Raw genomic sequence first — 26419 nt, forward strand, 5'->3', positions numbered from 1 at the left:
GGACAGAGGGACGCTCTCCCTCACGGGAGCTACCGATCGGGCCGCCGCCGGAGCGCTCTTGAGCAGCGCTGGGCCCGGGCTCCGGGCGCCGCATGTCCGTGGAAGACCGGAGGCCAGAGCTGCATATATGCCGGCACATATACTTGCCTTTCTCAAAAACTAGTTTCGAGTTTGAGGTATTAGTACAGTAACAAAGCCTAAAAGCTTGGGAATGAAACAATCAGTTCAATGCAGGTCAGAGAGTCCTGGGCTCAGACGCCTTTGCATTTAGTGGGACTTAAAGCTACGTCAAGGTCAGCAGCGTCGAGGCCAGGGGCCCGCAGCCGGGCAGTTCCAGCACCAAGGCAACTCACAGGAACAGTCACTTGTATTTAACATCCTCACACAGGTGCTCAGGGTCTGAGGGCTGCTTTCTGGGACTTGCATGTGGCACAGGACGGTTTGTGACCTCTCGCAGGAGTGGACGTGGGGCGGGGACCCACCGCCAGAACAGCCACGTGGGCCAGGGGGGGTCTCATCCCAAACACCCAGACGCAGCATCCCAGCACACGGCACCCCAACCTCACCCAGCAGCACCCCCGTCCTGCTCAGAGATCCACCTTCCCTCCGGCAGCTGCCCTGAGCACCTACCATGAAATCAACAGCAACCGGACAACTACCTGATGGTGGATCCTCTGAAGTTCCACCACCAGTGCGTATGTGGGGTTTTAGTCTATTTACAGGAAACCCGCAGTGCCCCGTGCCTTCATCCCACAGCGTCCTCTCTCCCTGCGAGAGAGTAAGTCTCTGAAAACATGGAGTAAGGTTCGTTCTCGTTATTTGTCGATATGTGTTAGGTTAAAAGATCTGGTCAAATTACCATTGGGTCAGTAATAAGTATTTGTTTTGCCAACAGGCTTTCAATAGCGAAGACTGACCCACAGGGAACCACTAGCTGGTGGGCCACACAGGCCAAAGCAGCCGCTCCGTGGGGCTCAGCACCCGGGCTGCGCAGGACTGCAGTCACAAGAGAAACAGCCAGAACCATCACTTCCATGTTAAAGTTCTGCCCTTTCAGAAGGTTCTCTGTGGGGGCACATCTGTGCTGAAGAGTAGCCCTGGGCCGCCAGCCCCCTGGAGCCCAGCCCAGGGCCCCTTGGGGGTAAAGGGGGGCCTGCCCCTGTGCACTGCACATGTGTGGACAGAGGTTTCCTCAAGTGCACGTACTTGTGTCCTATACTTGTGTCCAGGAGTTCTGTTTATAGCTGCCATTCTAAAAATGCTGTTAGAAAGTATCTTTCGTTATAATTTCAGAATATAAAAAGGCATATAAAAGCTATAATCCTATATATCTGAGAAAAAACTCTGAATAAAAAAGTGGTAGCTTTTCCTTTCTTGTCCTGATAGAAAACAGCAGCTTCTAGAACGGTGAACACAGCCACGGGAGCACGCGTGTGGCCCGCGGAGCACGAGGTCCTGTCCGCGGAGGCGGCGCTGGGACGTGCGGGTGGGCCCCACACAGAGGGCTCCTCGGAGCTCGGGCCCTGCCCTCGGCGACCCCAGAGCGGCAACTCTGTGAAGCCGCTGCCCCGTGCAGGCGCCACCTCCGGGGAGGCCGCGGGAGGGCGAGGTGGGGCCCAGGGTGTCTGTCCGGGGAGGCTCCCAGTCAACTTTCTGCTGCGGGATTTCAGCTTCCACTTTCACCTGTTACGGCCAGGAGGGATCTATTTCTTATTGGCAATCCTCCTCTTCCTCGTGGCCAGCATGTCCTAGAAGGGATCCCTGCTGATGCTTGCTCTGATGGATTTCATGCACTCTTCCTTCTCCTCGGGGCTCGGGGCAGAGATCAGGTACACGACTTGGTTCCCCTCCACCACTCGGCCGTCCGCCTCCGTTTTACAGGCCTTGATGACCTGGCCCTTATGGCTTGGGTTATAAAGCTCCAAACAGTTCTGTTTCGGGGGTCCTCCACCTCCCTGATGCTGAGGTTTTCCAGGGGAACGATGCCCCTGGGCTCCTTGTCGGTCATACTCCAAGTACTAGAGGCAGTTGTCGATGAGGATGAGCCACGCCGCGGCCAGGTCTTCACCGCCCTCCCAGCTTCAGGAGCCAGCCCTCATGGTCAGGGTTGAAGAACGTGCACGCCAGGTCGCTGCCATCATCCTCGGGGATCTTAAACGGCTCGTTCCTGATATTCTCGTACAAGCTCGGCGCGGCTCCTCCAGGAGATCCCCTCCCTCGTTGATGCCACGGTCCATGGTGACGAAGCGCTCAGCCGCGGGCTTGTCCCGCACATTGTGGTTGGAGGTTGGTGTTGAGCGTGATGTTGGCGAAGGACAGCACATAGCAGGTGTCTGTGGACTGGAAGACGCCCGGGTTGCACAGGCAATAGCGGGACGCGGATGCCTCCAACCTGCGGTCCATCTCCTGAGCCTCCCTGGGAAGTCGAAAGCTCCACAAGAACGGCCTTGAGGCTTGGACAAGGTTCAGATCAGCAAACTCACGGAGTTCGACAAACACCTGGAGAACTGGAGGGTATTATGCTGAGTGAAATAAGTCATCGGAGGACAAACATTATATGTTCTCATTCATTTGGGGAATATAAATAATAGTGAAAGGAAATATAAGGGAAGGGAGAAGAAATGTGTGGGAAATATCAGAAAGGGAGACAGAACATAAAGACTCTTAACTCTGAGAAACGAACTAGGGGTGGTGGAAGGCCAGGTGGGTGGGGGGTGGGGGTGACGGGCACTGAGGGGGGCACTTGACAGGATGAGCACTGGGTGTTATTCTGTATTTTGGTAAATTGAACACCAATAAAAAATAAATTTATTAAAAAATAAATAAATAAATAAATAAATAAATAAATAAATAAATAAATAAAGTCATCCCTCTCACCCAGATAGTCCCCAATCACAGTCTTATTTAGGCCTTCTCGTTTATACAGGAACTGGGCTAGTTTTCTGGGGAGTTATGCAGCAGGTCATTTTCTATTAGAAGCTGAATTCCCTTTTCGGGATCCACGTTGAATTTCTTCCTCCCCATGGCTATCTGCTTGTTCCTCTGCGCAGTTTTGCTCTCCTCCACTCAAGTCAGATTGTCAATCTCAGTCATCACTTCGGCAATTTCGTATTTCAGCCTCTCAGTGCCATCAATAAATTCCTTCTTTCTTTGACTAATGTCTAAAAGTTCTTCTCTGTCTTCTAATGAGAGGTCGTCAGGCACACCGCCACCCTCACCACCACTGCCCAGCCGCCTTCATCCATGTTGAGGCTGCTCCCGCTGCCGCCGGGCAGCTCGGCCACATAGCTTGATCTTAAACAGTATTACTATAATCTATCATTAGAAGATTGTAATCCAAGAAAAGTATGACATATTTATTGATCATTTAGCATTATAACTGAAGGAAGAAAAATTGTTTTTAAGTATTTTTACTTAAAGATACTAAATATGTTTTAATGCCCAGTGGCTGGTGATTGGTGAGTCGATATTGAACATTCAACTTTCTACCTCCATCCTGTGCTAAAATGTTAACTTTCATGAACATTAAACTTTCTCCCCATATCATGAGCTGCTGCCTATAGAGTCACTGTCCTATCACACAATTACTAACATCTTCATGACTCAACATATGCTGTTTTCCCTTCTGGAGTCACTAGTCTCTTCTTCTGTGCTACCTATTTTATTTTTTTTAAGTAATGTCTACATCCACCTTGGTGCTGAACTTATGACCCTGAGATCAAGAGTTGCATGCTCTACTGACGGAGCCAGCCAGGAGCCTCTGCTTTTGCATGAAACACCTTCTGGTCACTTGATGGGCCACTGTAGTCAATCCTTAACTCAACAAATCATCTTACACAAAGTCACAAGACATCCCAATGTTTCTCTATAGTGCCTGTTGGTGATCATTTTCATTATGAGATTTCATTATGTACACCAAATGGTAAAAACCAGAACAAAATTAGTAAGTGCCTAATATCAGCTTTAGAAAAACATTATAGACTATTTTGTAGAGAAGTTTTAGGTTTACAGAAAACTGAGCAGATGGTAGTCTCCATACACCCCCTCTTTACTTCTTATAATCCCCCATATTCATATTTTGCATCAGTACAGCACACTTACTGTAACTGATGAACCAATATTGATACGTTATTAATGCTGACATATTATTTTTAACTCACAGCTACAGTTTAAAGAATGATTTCTTTGTGCTATACAGTTCTAGAGAAAAAGTATAATGTCTTGTATCCACCATGACAATACCATATAGTATAGTTCTATTGCCCTAAAATCCACATCTCATCCACTCCACTTTCCTGAACCACTGGCCACCATAGTTTTTTTTTTTTTTCTCAACAATTTTGCCTTCACCAATAAGTTATATATTCGGAATCTTACAATATGTAGCTTGATCAAACTGACTTCTTTGACCTAGCAATATGCCTTCAAAGTTCCTCCATGTCTTTACATAGTCTGATACCTCATTTCTTTTTTTTTAAGATTTTATTTATTTATTCAGAGACAGAGAGCATGTGTGATCAGGGAGAGGGGCAGTGGAAAAGGGGGAGAGAGAATCCCAAGCTGACTTAGTGTTGAGCACAGAGTCCAACGTAGGGGTTGGATCTCACAACCCCGAGATCATGACCTGAGCCAAAATCAAGAGTTGGACTCTGAACTGACTGAGCCACCCTGGCCCCTTACCTCTTTTCTTATCTCTTTTCATCCCATTATGTGGGATGAACCAGAGTTTTTTTTTTATCCACTCATCTACAGAACGACATGGTTTCTTCCAGTTTGGGGCAGTTATAAATAAAGCTTCTATCAACATTTGCATAGATCTTTGGGTGGATATAACTTTCAACTCACTTGAGCAAGGATGTGGGAGTGTTGAGTCCTATGGCAAAATTATGATTATTTTTTAAAATAAACTTCCCAACTGTCTTCCAAAGTAGCTGTATGATTTTGCATTCCCACCAACAATGAATGAGAGTGCTTGTTGCTCTAAATCCCCATCAGCATGTGATACTGTTAATTTTTTGGATTTTAGCAATTCTAATAGAGGTTTCCTGGTAGTTCTTTGTTTCATTTTTGCAATTCCCTAATGAGTGTCTTTTCAGGTGTTTATCTATCTTTAGTAATATGTCTGTTCATATCTTTTACCCTTTATATGAATGTTTTCCTTATTATTTTATTTTAGGGTTTTAAATGCTCTCTACATAGTTTTAATCCAAGGTCCATCATCAGTTTTGTTTGTGTAAATGCTTTCTTCTAGTCCATGGTTGTCTTTTTATTCTCCTAAAAGTGTTTTTCACTGAGTAAGGTTTTTAATTTTAATGAGGTCCAACTTGTAATTTTTTTTCATAGATTATACTTACAGTGTCATATGTAGAAACGCCTCATCAAGTTCAAGGTCATGTAGACCTTGAATTTCGTGTTATCTTGTAGTAATTTAAATGTTTAAGTTGTGAACGTTTTACATTTACATTTAGGTTGATGACAGTGTTTGAGCTACATTTTGTCAAAAATGTAAGATCTGTGTTTATACTTTTTGTTTTTGCTGTTGTTGTGCATGTGGAGGTCCAGTTGATCCAGCATCCTTTGTTTAAAGGACTATTAATTCTCCATTGAACTGCTGTTGCTCCTTGCCACAGAGCAACTGACTGTTTGTGGCAGGTGTCTCTCTAGGCTCTCTATTCTTTTCTACTGATCTATTCTGTCACCATTGCCATGCTGTCTTGATTGCAGTAGCTTCAGAGCAAGTCTTAAAGTCAGATAATGCCAGTCCTTTTACTTTGGCCTTTTCATATAATCTTTATTTTTTATTTTTTTTAAAGATTTTATTTATTTATTCATGAGACATACAGAGAAAGAGAGGCAGAGACGCAGGCAGAGGGAGAAGCAGGCTCCATGCAGGGAGCCTGACGTGGGACTTGATCCTGGGTCTCCAGGATCAGGCCCTGGACTGAAGGTGGCGCTACACCGCTGAGCCACAGGGGCTGCCCCTCATATAATCCTTAGAATCAGTTGATCAACATACACAAAACAACATGCTATGATTTTAACTGGGATGTCATTTGAATCATTGCATGAAGTTGGGAAGAAGGGACATCTTAACAATATTGAGTATTTCTAACTGCAAACACAGAATAGCTTTCCAATTATTTAGACCTTCATCAGAACTTCATAGTTTTTCAGAACTATGCCTTATGCAACATTTGTTAGATTAGTATCTAAGCATGTCATTTTGAAGCGTTAAATATTTTGTGTCTTTAATTACTAATTGTTCATTGCTGGTTCATGGGAAAGCAACTGACTTTTGTATGTAAACCTTGTATTGTGCAACCATACTATAATCGATGATTAGTGCCAAGAGTATTTTTGTAAATTCTTTGTATTTTCTAAATAGGCAATCGTGTAATTTGTGGACAGTTTTATTTCCTTTGTTTTGTCTTACGGCTTTACTTAAAACATCTGGTATGATGTTAAATAGGAGCGGTAAAAGAAGACACCCTTGTCTTGTTCTCAATGTTAGGGAGAAAGCACCTAGTTTCTTACTATTAAGTAAAATGTTAGCTACAGGTTTTTGTTCTGTTCTGTTTTTGTAGGGGAAATGCTATTTATCAAGTTGAAGAAGTTCCTCTCTATTCATAGTTTGCTGGAAGTTTTTGTCAAGAATGTGTGTTGAGGGGATCCCTGTGTGGCTCAGTGGTTTAGCGCCGCCTTCGGCCCAGGGCGTTGCATTCTTGGTGAGTTCTATCTAACATTTAGAGTAAAAATGATAGAAATTCTCTAAAGTCTCTTCCTGGAATTATATGCAAAGGGAAACTCTAATTCATCCTGACGACAGTGCTCCCATCTTAGTAGTTCCAGAGTCTCACAACTAAAGCATTATTTAACTTTCCAAACATTTTCCTGTTATATTTTAATAGTTCATGTACCATACTGACAAAAATCACTCAGCTTTCTTATACTTAAAGCCAATACTAGGCCTTTTACTTCCACTCCCAAATATCACTGCTTCTATCTTCTTTCAGGGCTCATTTCACCTGTGATGTTCAGTCCTCTCAGAACTTTTTCAATAACCACGTGGAGATATTCCTGCAGTTTCTTGTCTCCTCCAACTATCCTTCTGTATTGAAGTAGAAATGCCTTAATGAACAACTGTGATCATTTTACTTCCATAGAAATAGGAATAAAAACTAACTTGATATTCATGACTTTTTACCATCTAAGTATGCATTATATGCCCAGACTGTTAATTCTTCCATCCAGACAGCCACTTCCTAATCACTCCTTCAAATCTATTTAATTAAAACCACATTTTGCAGAAGCCTTTCTGACAATAAATTTGTGCATGCATAAATGAGTAACAGTAGTGGGAAACAGTATCGGTTTCCTCAAAAAAATTTTTCTGTGGCACATGTCCCCTTCTGTCGTGAACTACAGTGTTTTAAAATTCATTAATTATTACCCCTAGTAGACTTGAAAAGTCTTTGGGTAGACTCATTCCTGTTGTTACTAGTTACTAAGTAAAATCAATCAGGATAATTGTAAAAAGCACAATGAAGATAAATATTGTGTGTACTGACAAGCCATTTCTATATTACTTCACATCCAGACCCAAGTCCAAACTTTCTTTCAGGAAATCCCCCCCCCACCCCCTAGTCAACATATTAAAGAGGCAATCCTCTTCCTGCTCCAGTCCTGCTGACTTTCTATTCCATTCCTTTGGTTTATTTCCATGATAACCTGAAGCCTACTTCAAATCACCTATTTCCTGGCTTACTTGCTCTTTCTCCCACTCTAAAATAGAAATGTTGTATGCCCCATTGTCTCACACAATGCCTAACACATAGTTGGCAGTGAGTAACAGATAAAGAGAAAACTGAATAAGTATCTACCTATGTGTTCTATTCTAACTGGGAAATAGAAAATAATGAAAATAAAAGGATAAGGCAACTTCTTTTTTTTTTAAGTTTGAAATTATTTTTTTTTAATTTTTATTTATTTATGATAGAGAGAGAGAGAGAGAGAGAGAGAGAGAGAGGCAGAGACACAGGCAGAGACACAGGCAGAGGGAGAAGCAGGCTCCATGCACCGGGAGCCCGATGTGGGATTCGATCCCGGGTCTCCAGGATCGCGCCCTGGGCCAAACAAAGGCAAGCACCAAACCGCTGCGCCACCCAGGGATCCCGATAAGGCAACTTCTTGAATGTGAAAAAGAAAAGACAATCCTGGAGGAGGTACAAGTGGACTGAACATCTGTGATTTCTGCATCAAGGGGGGTAAACAGTCCCTAGGCATGGCACACTGCTTTGCTAACCCTTTCTAAGAAGCCAGTATGTCCTAGAGGTGGCATGGCTACCCTTCATTTTCCCTGATGGTATCATCACTTCCCAGCTTAAGACATAATGTAAGCAGCTACTGTTAGCAAATGAAATCCAGCTGAGGAAAACCGATGGAAGTGACTTGGCAAAGAAAATGACAGCAATGAGGGGGAATGAGAACCCTCAGGCATATTAGAGGCTAACTCCCAGGAAAAGGCTTTATTACTAAAATAATACATTGATTCTATTGCCAGAATTGCTATTCAACAAGCAGAAACAATGCTAGGTCACATTTATTAGCCAAGTGAATCTAAACTGTTCGGTCTTATTTCCTTCAACTCCACATCCTAATAAATCAGTAGTCCTTAGACTTGGGTAGTGTGTCCAGGGAACTTGTGAAAAGCAAACACACGTGTATACAGTATGCCTGTGTTTTTATATGCTAACAGGTATATATGGAGTAGAGATACAGACATATATATTTAAAACCTCAGTGAGTTACATATAGTCAATTCTCACCATTTGTGGTTGTCATGGCCTATTAAGTCACCGTAAAGAGTTAGTGAATAATGAATTACTGCTCCCAGGGGAAACACAGGGTTAAGTTCTGACAAGCCTCCACATATATTTTCCTCGGCTGATCAATACATAACCTTATTTCATGTATGTTTCTGTTTAAAAGCATCTTATTTCATATATATTGTTGATTCCTTGCTGTTGAACTCATCATCAACAACCCTTTACCTCATGCCTGGATGAAGCTTATTGTACACATTTTCTTCACAAGGTACATGAGAGCCTTCGTGCACTAAGGAACCCTAGACAGTATTTCAGCACTAGAGGAGGCCACGTTCAACAGCGAAATTGTCAAGAAAAAGTATAGACATGTGAAAAATATTGCCACTAAATGGACTGTAAAATGGATACTTATTTACAGTATGACAGCCGAAATCATAAGGCAAAGTGAGTGCCCCCCCACCTTTCCCTCTCTGTATAGGTACAAGACAAAAGTACCATAAATAGTGACGTGGGGGCATTGGCTTATAAATAAATTTTAGCAGACAGGTGAATTCACACACACACAAAATCCACAAATAACAAGGCTCAACTATATATGTGTTTATACACAAACATACTGTAGTATGTGCATGTCAAAATTCAGAGAATGAAAGTCACATTTGAAGTTAGCAAATTGGCATATGGATAATATAGGAAGCCATAATCTTCTTTTAAAATTCTGTTACTGGGCAGCCCCGGTGGTTCAGCAGTTTAGCGCTACCTTCAGCCCGGGGCCTGATCCTGGAGACTCAGGATCGAGTCCCACGTCCGGCTCCCTGCATGGAGCCTGCCTCTCCCTCTGCCTGTGTCTTTGCCTCTCTCTCTGTGTGTGTCTCTCATGAATAAGTAAATAAAATCTTAAACAAATAAAAATAAAAAATAAAATTCTGTTACTGATTAAATAAGCCTTGTTTTTAGTTTGATATAAAAGTGACTTTTTGAAAAATTGACAAAACATTAAGTACTAAGGGCATGAAATTATAATTACCTCCAAAATTACTCTCCACTTCTAGAAATAGGTAAAATGGTAATAAGAAGTACCTATAGCCCTAACAAGAACCAATCCTATCATTATCAGACTTTGTCAATTTTCTTTTTCTTCAAATTTTCATGTCACTGAATTTCTGCTTTTCTTAATACTCTGGATAGAGTATTATGACACATATTTCTAACTTAAGATGACAATTTTAGAAACTGGACCACAGAGTTGAGAATCTACTAAAATCAGTAGGCAAGAACTAAAAGGAAAAGCAAGAAAGCCGATCATAATGTAGGAGATGAAGTTCAAAGGGATCATGCTTTATTCATGCAACGCAAACCACAGGTCAACCCTTTGATTTGAATGGGTGATGGAAATAGGTCCTTTTAGGAGAAGGAGAAGAGGGAGGGATGAAGGAAAGAAGAAGGAGAGAAGGAGGAAAGCATCACTTTCTTTGCAGTTGCAAAATAACTTCACAATTCTTTAGGAAAATAAAAAACTATTTTAAACTCATGTATTTAAAAAGGGAAGAACTCTGGAAGTTAGCTTTTCAGTTTCTTATAAAAATACGCATATTCTCACAATACAATCCAGCAAATGCACCCCTCAGTATTTACCCCAAAAGAGCTGAAAAAACATATCCATACAAAAACCTGCACGTTTGCTTTTATTGGCTTTCTTAACTGGCAAAACTCAAAAGCAACCAAGACTTCCTACAGGAGGTGAATGGATAAAAAAACTGGGGTACATCCAAAGAATGGAATGTTATCCAGCACTGAAACAAAATGAGCTATCAACCCATAAAAAGACATGGAAGAAAGTTAAATGCATATTACTAAATGAAACAGACCAATCTGAAAAGGCTACAAACTTATGATTTAAACCCTATGAAATTCTGGAAAAGGGAGAAATCAGAGAAGGTCAAAAGATCAGTGGTTGCCAGTTGGCTGAAGGAAGGGATGATTTTTAAAAAACTTTTTTTATTGGAGTTCAATTTGCCAACATATAGCATAACACCCAGTGCTCATCCTGCCAAATGCCCCCCTCAGTGTCCGTCACCCCAACCCCCCCCCCACCGACCTCCCCCTCCACTACCCTGAACGAAGGGATGATTAAGGGGAGCAAGAGGATTTATAGGACACTGAAAACACTCAGATACCATAATAATGGGTATGTGTCTATACACATTTGTCCAAAACCACAGAATATACCAACACCAAGAGTGAACCATACTGCCAACTACTGACTTTGGTGATTACGGTATGTCAGCGTAGGTCCAGAAATTGTTACAAATGTACTGCTCTGGGGGCACCTGGGTGGCTCAGTAGTTGAGTGTCTGCCTTCAGCTCAGGTTGTGATCCCGGGGTCCTGGGATCGAGTCCCACATCAGGCTCCCCGCAGAGAGCCTGCTTCTCCCTCTGCCTGTGTCTCTGCCTCTCTCTCTGTCTCTCGTGAATAAATAAAATCTTCAAAACAAAACAAATGTACCTCTCTGGTGGCAGATGTTGATAATGAGGGAAACTATGCCTCTGCAGGGGATGGGCAGGGGGCATAAGGGAAATCTCTGGAACTTTCCTCAATTTTGTTAACCTAAAACTGCTCTAGAAATAAAGCTTTCAAGATCTTTTCCAATTAAAAAAAAATGAAAGACTGATAAAAGTGTTTCCTTTTTTTTTGAAACTTGTGGCATGTTTCCTTTATTAATAATAAATTTTTTATTGGTGTTCAATTTGCCAACATACAGAATAACACCCAGTGCTCATCCCGTCAAGTGCCCCCCCTCAGTGCCCGCCACCCAGTCACCCCCACCCCCCGCCTGATAAAAGTGTTTCCAAATGAAGATATATCACTAGGGAGTTAAAATTAGTTTGCCAGGTATTAGGTATGAAGAGTGTTTTTCTGGGGAGCTTACATATATTCTTTAAAAGGAAATTAAATAATTGAAGAATTTAATGAATCTACCAAGTAGACAAATTCACTGAAAAAATGCTCTGAAACAATTCATGACAACTCCTTTATTACTGTTAGAAATGCCACTTAGAGGCTCCATCACTGCCATCCAGCAGCGATCTGAACTTTGCCAGGATCAGTAAACATCAGAAATAAAATTCTCTACCCAAGGCAGATCTGTAATTAACCACTGAACTAATCATTCCAAATTGAATGCCTGTGCAGAATTACGCAACCTAGAAGCTAGTAGAGAAAGTAAACATTGCAAAACAATGACCTGATCTTTCAGTTCTCTGGGTTCCTGCGTTATGAAATTAAACATACAAAATAATTCTGTGGAAAGAACCATGCCAAAAGCAGAGTGACACAGTGACACAAACTACTGAAATTCTGATTTTAGATAGATCTCTTTAAGAAAAGCTTAGACACACACACACATTATTTCCTTAACTTCAGAATTCTTCAGAAAGCCATGAGAAAGGAGGGCTGTTTTGAAAAACAAAATGGGCAACAAAACTGAAGCTTGGTAAAGAAATTCACTGATGTAAAATCATCACTGTTAACTATAGCTTAATGTACTGACTGCTTATAACAACCTCAGATACTGTTCTAGGCACTTTACAAATAGTCACCAAAATTGCTTCTTATAAAAAACACCACAATGTAGATAATATTGTTATCTCAGTTCTGTACATGACAGCACTGAGGTTTACAGTGTTAAGATAATTTGCCCATGCTCATGGGCATAATGCTGGAGTCACAAATTGAACTACGGATTTCACACTCAACCACTGCCAGGACCACAAAAATCAGCTCTGCTATACCATGTAGCAGAAAGTTTTCTTCTAATACTCTTAGCCAGAACATTCAACCCTTACTGTAGGATCATCTACCCTTTCTCTTTCCTTGCATTCTTTCTTACTCTGTTTTCTCTAAGACCATTCTTTTTTCCCCCCCTCTCTTTTTCATACTGATTACTTTCCAATGGTTTTCTTCCCTGTCTTTAACAGGTGATTACAGGGAACTAATGTGCATTTTTATCACATACATTAAATGACCTTGTGGTCCATACAGTATTATCCACTCCCCAAAAAACTATCAGGGAATTAATCAGATTTCTTGTTGCTTCTTAACATTGCAGCAGATGCTTAGTGACCTTTGTTAGGAAAAGATTTTAAGGCCTTATTCTATGTAAATCAGTCACGTATTAGACTGAGCTGAGACCACAGATAATTAGCACTACAATCATAAAGCCCACTCATAAATATACTGGTTTAACAGGACAAATTGAAAACTGGTTCAGGGGCTCCTGTGTGGCTCAGTCAGTTAAGCATCTGACTCTTGCTTGTGACTGAGGTCACGATCTCAGGGTTAAGATACTCACTTCCTCTCCTTCCCCTCACTCATCTCTCTCTCTAAAATAAATAAATCTTTACAAGTAAATAAAAAGAAAAACTGGTCGAACTTAGGCCAAATTTGGCTCACAGAAGTTTTTGTTTGGCTCACATTCTAAACTTTATTGAACTAGTTGAAAATACAACTCCAAAAAAATACATAAAATAATCCAATTTTCTGTTTTTTCCCGATAAGTTAATAGCAATGCTATTTTTCAGAACAATCATCAGATGATGTTGAGTAACAATTCCTATCTTTTGTATACAAGCTTAGGACGGACTCTACAGTCATGTTCCTACACACAGCCCCGTTCACTCATTGACACCTGCTGGCCCTGTTAGACAGTAGATATTATACACCCCTGATTTAAAAATATTAGTAAGCTAGAGAACTATTCCTAAGGTTGGAGCACAGAAATTAAAAATTTGCTTCTGATTTGGCTTATGATTTGCTATTCTTTTTTTTAACCAATTATTTCAAACTAGTTCTAAAAGTGACCTAGTTTGGAAATTCACTAGTCCTTTTTTAAATACCAAGAATTTAAATATATGACACCTAAGAACAGTGGAAGTGACAATTCTGTATAAAATAAGAAAAATCCAGCGGTCAGCCCAGAAGACACTGTGACTATGTCAAATTCAGAGCAGATATAAATCTTAAGAAATGTCATTTCCAAATAAATGAAAGTGAGTCGGTGAAGGGCAGGAATAACAAATTTTCAAGCTTTTTTATATGGATAAAATTCTGTTTATCTCAAATGTGTTTGTCTAAAAAGCATGACTGACTGGCAGCTTCCACATTTTTGAACAGGTAAGGCTTAGAGGTGATAACCCAGGCGACAGAGGAGAGAGGTTGGTGGGTCTGTTCAAAAGAGGCATTTTCAGAGCAAGTTTGTTTGTTTATTTATTTATTTTTTACAAATTTATTTTTTTATTGGTGTTCAATTTGCCAACATATAGAATAACACTCAGTACTCATCCCGACAAGTACCCACCTCAGTGCCTGTCACCCAGTCACCCCCACCCCCCGCCCACCTCCCCTTCCACCACCCCTAGTTCATTTCCCAGAGTTAGGAGTCTTTCATGTTCTGTTTCCCTGATATATCCCACTCACTTTTTCTCCTTTCCCCTTTATTCCCTTTCACTATTTTTTATATTCCCCAAATGAATGAGACCATATAATGTTTGTCCTTCTCCGATTGACTTATTTCACTCAGCATAATACCCTCAAGTTTATTTAGAGGGCATGTTACAGATCCGTAAAAATGGAAAAATCTGTAATATTGCCTTTGTTTGTATTTTCAGTAAGGAGGATTGGGAAAACTTTAATTTATCTGACTTTGGATAGGGAGATTCATGTTAGAAAATGTTTAAGGATCCATCCCCAAATTACCTACCTGATGCACCACTGCCCAGGGTTTAGAATTAAAGGGATTTAGATCTGAAACGGAGTCAGCTATTAATTTTATAATATCAGGGAAACTACTCAAAACTTTGAGTCACAGTTTCTTCATCTGCAATTTTGGAGTAAAACCTAAACTAATATCAAGTTTTCTGTGAGCGTTTGGTAAGATTATAAACATACATGTCATAGCACAGTACCCAGGCTACATAAGAAAACTTACTATATTTCACAAATGTGCCCTCTGTGCCTCTCACACAGAGCTTAGCCTGGCAATCCTCAAAAAGCAGAGCCGGGTGTGGAGGCTAAGTAGTTGAGGCAGAAAGGTTGATTGCAAGTTTCCCTAATGTTATCTATTAGGATATTTTAGAGACAAACATTAAAAATTAAAACCAGCGCCACTAGAGGAGGTTATTGTGGCTTTCAGCACTCCTATAAAACAAAATAAAAATAAATACTTTAAAAACTGCTGACATTTCCAATTAACCTTGCATTCTTTGGTGGTTCTTTAGAAAAATTCTGATGATGAGCTCAAATACAACCCCTGGCTGATGCCAGCACACTCTTTCCCTTGGGACTGACACAGTATGGCAATGGTTACCAAGAGTTCTACTGTTCTTTCATTTCCAGTTGTAGTTCACTACTATGGTCCTGTTTTGGGTATCTTCTCGAAGTTCTGTACCTCTGCTTGTGACTGACATTGATCCTTTGCATTCTTTTGTTCTGCACTAATCTCTTACTGAGTCAGGTCAGTTTTGCTCCTCCTAACTGCTGGTAAAGCTTGAGCCCAATTTCTTTCCCTCTGAACATCCGCAGATTTTTCTCCTGATGTTCATGAACTTTTGGAAAGAACCCAGGTCTGTAAAATGCCTCACAAAGCAAGGAGAGCTCAACACAGAGCAGAAGCCTCCTCTCTGGTCTTTGTTTCAGGTCTTTCCAATTGCCCACTGAGCCCCAACGTTTCTTTTTTTTTTAAGATTTTATTTATTTATTCATGAGAGAGAGATAGATAGATAGATAGATAGATAGATAGATAGATAGATAGATAGAAGCAGAGACACAGGCAGAGGGAGAAGTAGGCTCCAAGCAGGGAGCCCGATGTGGGATTCAATCCCGGGACTCCAGGATCACGCCCCAGGCCAAAGGCAGGTGCTAAACCACTGAGCCACCCAGGGATCCCACCATTTCTTAATCCCATTTTTCAGGGCTTTCTGCTTTACAGTCACTAAATTTCCACAAGTCAATATCTACTTTTTCGATGCCTTCAATTTTAACACTCCAAATGACTCAGCCCGTCATTACAGACAAATCCTAAATAAAGATGCTCCCAAAGTCAGCTCCTATGGTAGACCTCCTGGCCTCATAGGCAGGAAGGATATCCAGAAAAAGACCATGAGAAAATAGAAGGCAAAAAAGGATAAACATCAAGGCAGACTAGAACAGAGCAGAGATCAGGGCAGAGGGACTAGAGGGCATTAGACACAAAGATAAAGAACTTACATCTGCTGAGTCTTACGTTGTCAAAATCAGTACTGGGTGTTTGTGTGTGTATCTATACGTACATCTCATCCAAACCTCATGACAGCCTAGCAGAAAATATTTTACCTCCATTAAGATAAATAAACTGAGACTTAGATTAGAAAATCTACCCAAGATTATATACCAACCAAGTTAAAAAAAAAACTATTAAAAATCGGATCTGGCTACATTTTCTATTAAAGCGTAGGTTTGCCCTAACATCATTTTTTCCATCAATTCTAATGATGTATGTTTTGGGCTGGATCCCTGAGAAGCAGGGCCTGAGACAGTGGTTTGATACGCACTGAGGGAATGCTTTCAGTAGAAGGAGAGTGAGGGAGGCAGGGTCAGGCACATAAAGAAGCTAAGAGAAAAAATAATGTGTTCTTAGTTGGGCTCTGTCTGCATCCTGATCCCATGGAAAGGACTATGAGCTTAGTAGCACCCAAGGAACAGGCACTCTTGCTACAGGCATCTGGGCACAGACGATAGATTCCTAAAAAGACATACTTGCAAAGAGTTCATACAAATATGTTCTTCTTTTACCTTCCTTCTGGAACAGGGAGACAATACTCTCAACTGAATTCACCCCAGAGAATGCAGAAACTCACACTTCTAAATTATGGTCAGGAAACCAGAAAATAAATGTCACAAAGCTCCAACCCTGAAGTGATAGAAGAAACCCTTGTAAATGAGAAACAACTTTTTTTTTTAATGATAGAAGAAACCAAGAATTGAATGGTTGAAATACCCTACACTTCCAGAGACACTAAGTAGTGCAGCAGACACTCTAACAGTTTATCTGACTCTAAAGTTATTTTTTATCATAAGGAGGCTGTAAGTTTCCCTTACAAAAACATACTGAAAAATTATCTTTGGAACTAGCTAAAGCAAAATACTGATTTCCTAGCCGAGATCATTATTTCAGATCATGGAGCCAAATCATAGTTGACACATGTTATTTTATTTGTTTTTCAAAATGGAACTTCAGAGCATGTATTAACTGTTTTAAAGGATGCTGGAACCCACGTGTAAAAATAATAGTTTAGATTTTGTTTTCTTTTGATGTTTGCTAGGTAATGAAATTGCTAATAATGTAGATTCATTGCCCATTTAAATCTTAGGCTCACTTTTGCTAATTATAATCAAATCAATTGTTATGAGAAGCAGAATGTGATATGATATATATATTTTTTCCTTAGAGAAGAGAATCATCTTCTGGATAGTTAGATTCCAAATGACTTGGCAAGACAGAAAAGTCAATGAAGTACAATAAATAGACCCAGTGGAAACATTTTTCCTAAACAGCCCAGTCTAAAACACTCATTCTTCAGATGATGTCAAGATTGGATTAGCCTGGTTAGGGAATCACATTTCCTAAATGAAATTTTGCAGCTGAAATGCCAAAGTTTTTATCATGCTATTATACCCCTGAGAAAAATAACAAGGAGACTTCTTCCCTCTTTTCCGAGTATTTGTTATGAAGCATAGGTCATTTCCATAAAAGAGCCAGATTTCTCCCTGACTCCCCAGTACTACAAATTGGGATTAGCAGAGTATCAAAACATAACTGAAGAATAAAGAATAAAAATTATTGCATCAACTAATCTGCACAGTCTTCAATAATGAAAATATTTCCATTTCAGGCTTTACAACACTAATATAGAGAGACTTTGTGAGAGAAGAACTCAATCAACCAAACCAAATAGATAAGCACTCCTACCTCTCATCACCATACACATTCACTAAAGCCATAGTCAAGTGAGTCTGAAGCCAATGAATAACCCCTTTTATCTTTAGGTCCAGAGTTAAGAGTTTTACTGCTGCTGACAAATTCTCTTAGTATTTTGAAAAACAACAGTCAGTTGTAGTCACTTTAGAGACAGGTAAAGATGACAAAGGGTTTTCATAGGAGTCTGGTGCCTTCGAGGTCAATAGTAAATGGAGTGGGAAAATAACAACAGGTAAGGATGGTACAGAAATATCCATTTATGGACTTTCATACTCCAGCACTGTATTTCCTGAAAGAAATAAACACATGATTGTATGACCCCTATTTTACATTGACTTGTCAAGTCTTACAAAAAATTTGATTCTAGACTGTTACTTCTGAGGGTAGTCCTCTGATTTAAAGAAACTATAAAACCAGTATTGTGAAATAATCTGCCCAGGGGAAAAAAACCAGCAGCTTCTCCGTAAGACAGAATGAAAAACTGAAATCTTTGATAATAACTGGATATAAATTCTATTTATTGAACTACTCTGGGTAATACAGCAACAGAAGATGTGTGAACAACAAGGGAATTCTGTGTTCTCGGCGCCTCTTATCCTCATGGTGTATCTATGCCACATTTAGATTTTTAGAGTCCACTTCCAAGGCTGTCTTTTCCATGAATTTGCCCTGGTATCTTCAGTCTAAAGTAATCTCTCATTATAATCAAGCTTCTTACCCCATACCACCCATCTGCTATATAACCAACTTCTTAAATTCTGGGAGAATGTCTTAACCTCTTCCTTATAACCCAGCACCTGCTGAAATTTCTAATAGCTGCCCACGAATAGATTTTGCAGAAGGAAGACCAATTACAGAAAAAAGAAACTAAAGTTGCAATTTGACATATTAGTATATATTCTACCTTTCAGAGTGTGGTAAAGATCAGTGTGATAATGAACAAAACACACCAGTAAATGCATGGAGCTCTAAAGCATATAATGTGGTAGTGCCATTATTATAATCATTATCACCATAATACTCATCATTGGTCAGAAAAAGAATCCTAGGGATCCCTGGGTGGCGCAGCGGTTTGGCGCCTGCCTTTGGCCCAGGGCGCGATCCTGGAGACCTGGGATCGAATCCCACATCGGGCTCCCGGTGCATGGAGCCTGCTTCTCCCTCTGCCTATGTCTCTGCCTCTCTCTCTTTCTCTCTCTGCGACTATCATAAATAAATTAAAAAAGAAATAAAAAAAAAAGAAAAAGAATCCTAAATATATTGTAGAAAAAAATCAAAAGAAATTGAATGGATAGATGATCTCTGAAATACCATTTGATCATCAAGAGACATTGCTTTTAATCACTTCTTACATCTCTTATCATGAGGTATAGTAAAGACATTTCCTTGAAGTAACTTCAAGGAAAATTTTTACATATACACTGACAACATCACACTAATACAATTTTATAGTTCTAGGCTATTTTAGAAAGGACAGCAGCTACTTCTCAAGCTAATTAACAGAGGATACCTACTGCAGAGGCATAAAACTCAACAGTGAGACAGGAATCCAAAATGCAAGTTCCAACTCCTAATTAACACACTGTGAAGATTTTACCCCTGCAGACTTCAGCTCTTTCTTCTAGAACATGAGATCTTCTGCAGTTCACAGCTAAGGTCTTAATAAAAACAGAGTGTGTCTTCAAAAGTTCATATGAGGAGGACTTACAAGAGTAGAGATGGACTTTGAAAGTCATTTAGGTTTGATCACTAAACTTTATTCACTATGAAATGGTAGTGAGGATGTGAGTCTTTGTATTACAAGAGGATTCTCTTAAGTACTTGTGTGCCCTTGTATAATCATTACTTGTTTTCACTGATGTTTTTCTAAATTACTTAATAGTTTCCCACAGAATTCCCTCGTTGTTCACACATCTTCTGTTGCTGTATTATCCAGAGTAGTTCAATAAATACAATTTATGCATTTATGCATACAAATGCAGACATTCAGAATAGCTTCTATTTCTTTTCTAGAAAAAGATCTGGCTCTATCAAATTATTTTTCTTAAAATAGAGGCCTAATTATCATAATTATTCATTAGGTATTATTATTAAATATATAGATTTATTGTTAGTAGATATTATAAATATAAATTTATAGATATATTAGATATATAGATATATTATAATCATTCACTAGATATTTTTAAATAATGTATATAATTAGATATTAGATATATTTTAGATATATAGATATATATTACTAGATATACACCATTCATTAGATATTATTTAAGATATATTAGACATACATTAGATATATAATTACAAACATATTTCATATATATCTCTCTCTTGAAATTTTGCAATCACTGAAAGTGATGCTCTTTTAGAAAAGTTTATTGAGAAATCAACATGGCAGAGCAGGAAAAGGTAAACGTAAGAAGAATAATACCTTTATTCTCATCAGTTATTTCCTGAGTGACAAGAAAATTTTCTGGGCCAGTTCTCTCTCCTAAAAATTTCTTTCACTCTTCTCCTTCCTTCCTTCTGTCCTCCCTATCTCTTCTTTTCTTTCTTCTTTCCTTTCCCTCTCTCTTTTGCTCCTCCTCTTTCCTCCCTCCCTTCCCCTTTCTTTTTTCCACAATTAGATTTATTATGTCTGAAATACAAGACATAACAGTCATGGACTCAATTTATATGCTGGTGAGAAAGGAAGCAAGTAAAAAAATTAATAAAATACAGAAAATTCGCCTGAAGTAAATTTTAAGAATAGGGATTAACCAGTTATTCTTGAAGGTGCCAATAGAAGCAACCACTGGTTACCACTGATGGACACACAACATAGGATGTGTAAATGAAGACCAGGTGAGGTTTATGGAGGACTGGTATGGATAAAGTAGTATTTAAAAGTGGAGGAAAAGTATGGATTAAATAAGCCTGAGGTAGGAGGAGGGGTGAAAATGTGTAAAGATGTAGGGAAAAGCTTTAAAATGAAAATGAGCATGACGCTACAGAAGTTCAAGGTAAGAATGACAGACAGTATAAGAAATAAGGGTGCAGAGTTAGGGAAAGACAAGATTATAAAGAGCAGTGTGAACTATATAATTGAGATTTTATACTTAGAGTTTGGGTATGGGTGCTCCTTGAAGAACTGTAAATACTAGAATGACTTGATCAGTTTGCCTTTTTAAGAAAGATCATTCTAGCAAGCATGCGGAAAATGAGTCAGAAGAGGACCATAGTAGAGTGAAGGAGATCACTAATAAAATACAGAGTAGTTCAATCAAAAGATGGTAAGAGATCTGAGGTCATGGAGAGGAAATGAGAATTATAAGAGACATTGAAATAACAAAACAGTAAGATTTAAGTATTATTCCATGTGACTATCAACAGAAGAAGGTGGGTTGGCTGCCATGTGTCTCCTTTGAGCTCTGTATGACTTGGCTTTGGCTAAGGAACCACCACTACATCTCATTGGTGTACAAGACACAATCATTTCTTCTTCACACTACAGCAGTAAAGTACAACTGGGCTTGACTCTAAACTACACATTGGACTCCAGTCTGTTCCATGTCTCTCAGCCTCTTTGCATGAATAGCTACCTGAAGCATCATCTTCTTATTTGGAAAGGCAGAAAATCGTACGAAGTCCATGTAATGGCCTTAAACCGTAAATTTTGTCATCTACACAACCATTGCCCTTGCCACAACAAGTCATATGGTAAGAAGCAGAAGTGTACCCACCATAAATCCATGGGAAGGGCATGTACATGTTATAATAATCCAGGGCAGTGAGCAACCAAGACCAATGATTCAATTTACCACAAGCCTTGTGTGGATGGTGGGAGTATTCTTAAAATAAGGAATTAAAGAGAAAGAACATAATCTGGATATAGAAAAATAGAATTTGGATTACTAAAATGCTCCTAGCACTTAAAATCACCAGTGTTTTAGTAGGCAGTATGGTATACAGAGCTGTTGGGAGAATTATACCTGGGCTGGGAACATAGATGAAAAGCTGTCAACATTGATATTCAGAAGGCACTGTGAATCGAATCATGAAGACACTCTAGGGTAAATATCCCAACATTTAAGGGATGAACACTAGCAGAAAACCCATAAAGGACAATGAGATAAATGGTAGAGACATAAAGCCAAAGGAAAGAGTGATTTTATGTGCTAAAAGCTACACAGGATTCCAGGGAGGAAAGGACTCAGAATACTTAATTGGATTTAAAGTTTAAAAGAGCATTAATGACCTTTGCCAGAACCATTTCAAAAAAACATGGTACAGTTAGAATCCAAAGTCATCTCAGGAAAGAGGACTATTATCTTTGAGTTCCTTCCCTTACTCCTCTCATTCACGTCTCCTCCCCTTCAGTACAAAAGCAACTCTGTCTCTCAAACTATGTCCTGTGTTGGTACAATCTCTCCATCTCTACATGGGCCACTATGATAACTACCATGTCCCCCAAGAGCTTCCTAGCAGGTCTTTGGCCTCCACTCCTGCCTCCACAATTTTCACATCACAAATACACTGTTTTTTTTTTTTTAAAAAAAAAACTCATCACATAACCATGGTATATGTTTTCCTATGTAAAATATCATTCCCATCACTAAAATCCCGCCATGGGAAGTCTCACACAGCTTGACCTCTCACAGTCTCTTCTACTACTCGTTCTCCAAGACAACATATTTCACCCAGATTGTCCTTTTTTTGCATATCTCAATCACCTCAAAATCATTCCTTACTTATAGTCTTTGCCCTAGCCGTTCCCTGCTTCTGTGGTGCCTCCTCTTCCAGATAACCAACTTACTAAAGTCTGGGATAATGTTTACCTGGATTTCTCTTTCTACTTCCTCAAATGCTTGAAATGCCTAACCTTTTAGCCACTTTCTGCTGCCGAAACCTACTTGATTCCTCAACATTGTACTTATCTGTATCTGATCTTATTATTTACTGTCTCCCAACATCACTGCAGATATATTGCCTTATCGCCCTGTCTTATGAACATGGAACTGGACCTCAGAAGTAGATATTATGAACTGTTTGTTGAATAAATGAAGAGAACTCTGGCTTAACTGCAGAGAGTTGAAGAAGAAACAGGATGAAAACCCTGAAGATAAAAAATAAATTCTAAACCATAATCAATAAAAGAGAGGATATAGTACTCAGGTGCTACGGGCCTTATTAATTTGTTTATATATGCACATGCCTATATGTATATATAGGCATATATATGTACATATACACACATACATAACACACACATATGTGTAGTGCAGTGACTTCAACGTTGTTAAATACTGACGGGAGTAGAAGTTGGGAATGTAAACAAAGCAGAAATCAGAGGAAATAATGGAGAGCAGGGGCTGAGACAGGTAGTATGGAAGGTAGTCAGTTTCAGAGTAGAAGTGATAGGAAAAAGGGTACTTCTTCCACTTCAGCTGGCAAAAAGTCTGAATAACCAATGCTTGCTTTTTCTTTTTCTCCTCAAAATCACTATAACTACCATTGTGTAAGCTACTCTGCCCCTTTGGTATTTCATGCATATTTACCTGTCTTTTGAGAGAGTCTGATAAAGCATCACTTCTACTGGCCTTATAAACATTATAAGCAAGTACCTTGCTTACTTAACCACTAGTTTTATTTGGCAATACAAAATTTTTCTGAATTTTTTTCATTATTGTAAATCAAATTGCTGTATATACACAGAATAAATATATAAATCTTGGTGCAGGTCTGTGAATATTTCTATGGCAAAAATTCCTTGAGTAACTGTATTTGAAGGCTTAAATCTTACAAAAGAGATTGTAAAATTGGCCTCCAAAATTGTTTCTACCAACTACTCCATTTCCTTCTACTGTCACAAACAACAGAAATCATGTACTCAAAATTTTTAGATTGATAGGTGAAAAATGGAGGCTTCTTTTAAGGTATAATTCTTGGATTTCCACTATAGGAGAATTTTTTGTACATGTACTTTCCATCAAGATTTCTTTTGTGAGTTGTCCACCTAATTTATTACAGGGATATTTGTTTTATTCATGAATTCTGATAGCTTTTTGTGTACTTACATGATATTTAAGGTTAGCATAAAACAAATTACATTACATAGATCCTATCATGGAAACATGTGTCATTATATGATACAGAACAACCAGTAATGTATACAGTATGTTTATTATATATGGTAGGTTCCTGCCCCTTAGATTATGACATACTCTTTTTTTTAAAGATTTATTTGAGAGAAAAACAGAAACAGAGGATGCACATGTGAGTGAGGGGAGGGTCAGAGGGAGAGAATCTTCAAGCAGACTTCCTGCTCAGCGCAGAGCCAGACACAGGCTAGGTTCCATTGCCCACCCCTGAGATCATGACCTGAGCTGAAACCAAGAGTCAGACCCTTACCTAACTGAGCCACCTGGGTGGCCCAGATTATCACATAGTATTGATTTAAAAATTCATCCCATCTCAGGGATGTTAAACTGTGAAAAATAAAACAAAACAAAACAAACAAACAAAAAAAAACAACTAAAGAACACTGCACTGATGTAGTACACAGATTAATGACTTTCAAAGATGCCCATACCCTTATCCCGAGAGAATGTGAACATATTATGCTACCTGTTGGGGGCGGGGTGCGGAGGAGGGGACACATTGCTCATGTGATTAAGACTACTGCATTTAAAATATAGAGGCTATCCTGGATTATCCAGGTGGCCTAAACTAATTGCATGAGCCATTAAAAACACAGAATGTCCCCTAGCTGGGAACAAATGGTATGTGGCAAAAAGGGATGTCAGAAAGACTCCGAGGGTGGGAAAGAGTTAATGTACCATCCCTGGCACGCAGACTCATGTGCAGTGAAAGAGAGGGAGAGAGACCTCTTGGAGGTGAGGGCAGCTCCCAGTTGACAGCCACAAGGAAATGAGGATCCATGTCCTCCAAGCACGTGAGGCAACTCCAACAACTCTGGAAGCCTCCAGGCAAGAGCTTAGGCTGATTAGTGCCTTGATTTGGGCCTTGTAAGACCCAGATCAGAGACAACAGTTAAACCCTCCAGAATTCTCATCTACTGAACTATGAGACAATAAATATATATTCTTTTAAGCTACTAAGTATGTGATAATCTGTGGCTGCAGCATTGAAAACTAGTACAATTATAAAGCAAAATCAGGTATATGAATTCAGGAAGACAGATGAGTTCTAAAGTGTAACCTTCCCCAGGTTTAGAACTGCCTAATTTTATGAAACCAGACAAGAGAAAGAACAAATACTGCATTAAAGCAGATGAAAGAGAACTTCTGGAGTTTTAAAATCGAACACAATTCAGTTGTGAGGCTTTAATTTATAGGCTAGAACTACAGTGAAAACTTGGAGTTTGTATATTCTTGGTATTTCTTAATTTTTTTGAGTTTCTTTTTCACTATCTTGAAAATTCTTTTTCACTATCTTGAAAATTATCCAAGGGTGTCTGTAAAATATGCCTTGCTGTTAATTGCATATTTCTGACCACCTAAACTAATAAATTAAAAGCTGTGTATTCTTACTCTGCCAGATGAAATAGAGAAAACAAAAGGATAAAATAAACTTACTTCTGATACCAAATCCTAAGGACATAATTAAAACAACCAGCCACTACTATAAATTTTTTTCCAGGTTATAACTTTTAAGATTGAGGAAAATTATTCTGAGATTGTAAGCCAAATAAAATAAGTCCTCATAAAATATGAATATGTGAGTATCTAACTTGATTAACAGACCCAAGCAGTGATAAAATTTTCCAAATATCATTGCATCTTACTGTTAATAACAACATTACTTAATTCAAGAAGTTGCAAAACATGTTTTCCTCTATTACTCCCCATAGTCTTAACTTAATACTATGATTTTAAATATGCACTGCTTATCCCACTGTATCTCATATTTGACGGTAACCTACAATGTGTTATAGTGTTGCCATCAAAGTTTATTTAGTATGCTGAACCAATCATTAAAATGATTGTCAAAGATTCAAACTGGCAAGAGACAAAAATGTAGTCCACCAATGTGGAACTACTTAGAAAAAGAAGGTCTATACACAGAAGTACAAGGATTTTACAGTAGAATGTGGTGTAAAGACAGTATTAACAGTCTCTAGTTTGATTACTACTCTAAGAATCTACCATTACACTAAAACTGCGTATGTGTTGGATGAGCGATGTATTTTATTTTCACTCTTGTGTTGTACTTTTCTCTCAAGGCAGTTCAGGAATGTATAACAGAGCAGAGAGTGATGGTGTCTTGTTTTCTTTTTCCTATTAAAGTCAAAGATCTGATGGAGCAACTCTGACAAATGCAGTTGGTAATTACAAAATTACTTACAGAATGTTCAGTCTTAGCAAAAAATACTAACAGATTAAGGCGTTCAGTGGTTCTTTCAAGTAACTTAATTAACACAAAGTGATGTTCCCTGGAGACCATCTGAAACTATTTTGTGACTAAAATGTAAGATTATTGAAAGGCAAACACACTGAGGTAAATTTCTTCTGACCAAAAGATTTGCCAAAGTATTTGAATACAATTATTTCTTTGATGATGACACTTAGTACAAGG

The 26419-nt window shown here is 39.1% G+C and overlaps 1 pseudogene; it reads right to left on the minus strand.

The window, feature by feature from the left end:
* Positions 1-1636: 1636 nt before the first annotated feature.
* The window catches only part of LOC129494629 (cytohesin-3-like), an 87507-nt pseudogene continuing 62724 nt past the window's right edge, over positions 1637-26419 (minus strand).

Source organism: Nyctereutes procyonoides, unplaced genomic scaffold (assembly GCF_905146905.1).
Source record: "Nyctereutes procyonoides isolate TBG_1078 unplaced genomic scaffold, NYPRO_anot_genome, whole genome shotgun sequence".
Classification (NCBI taxonomy): Eukaryota; Metazoa; Chordata; class Mammalia; order Carnivora; family Canidae; genus Nyctereutes; species Nyctereutes procyonoides.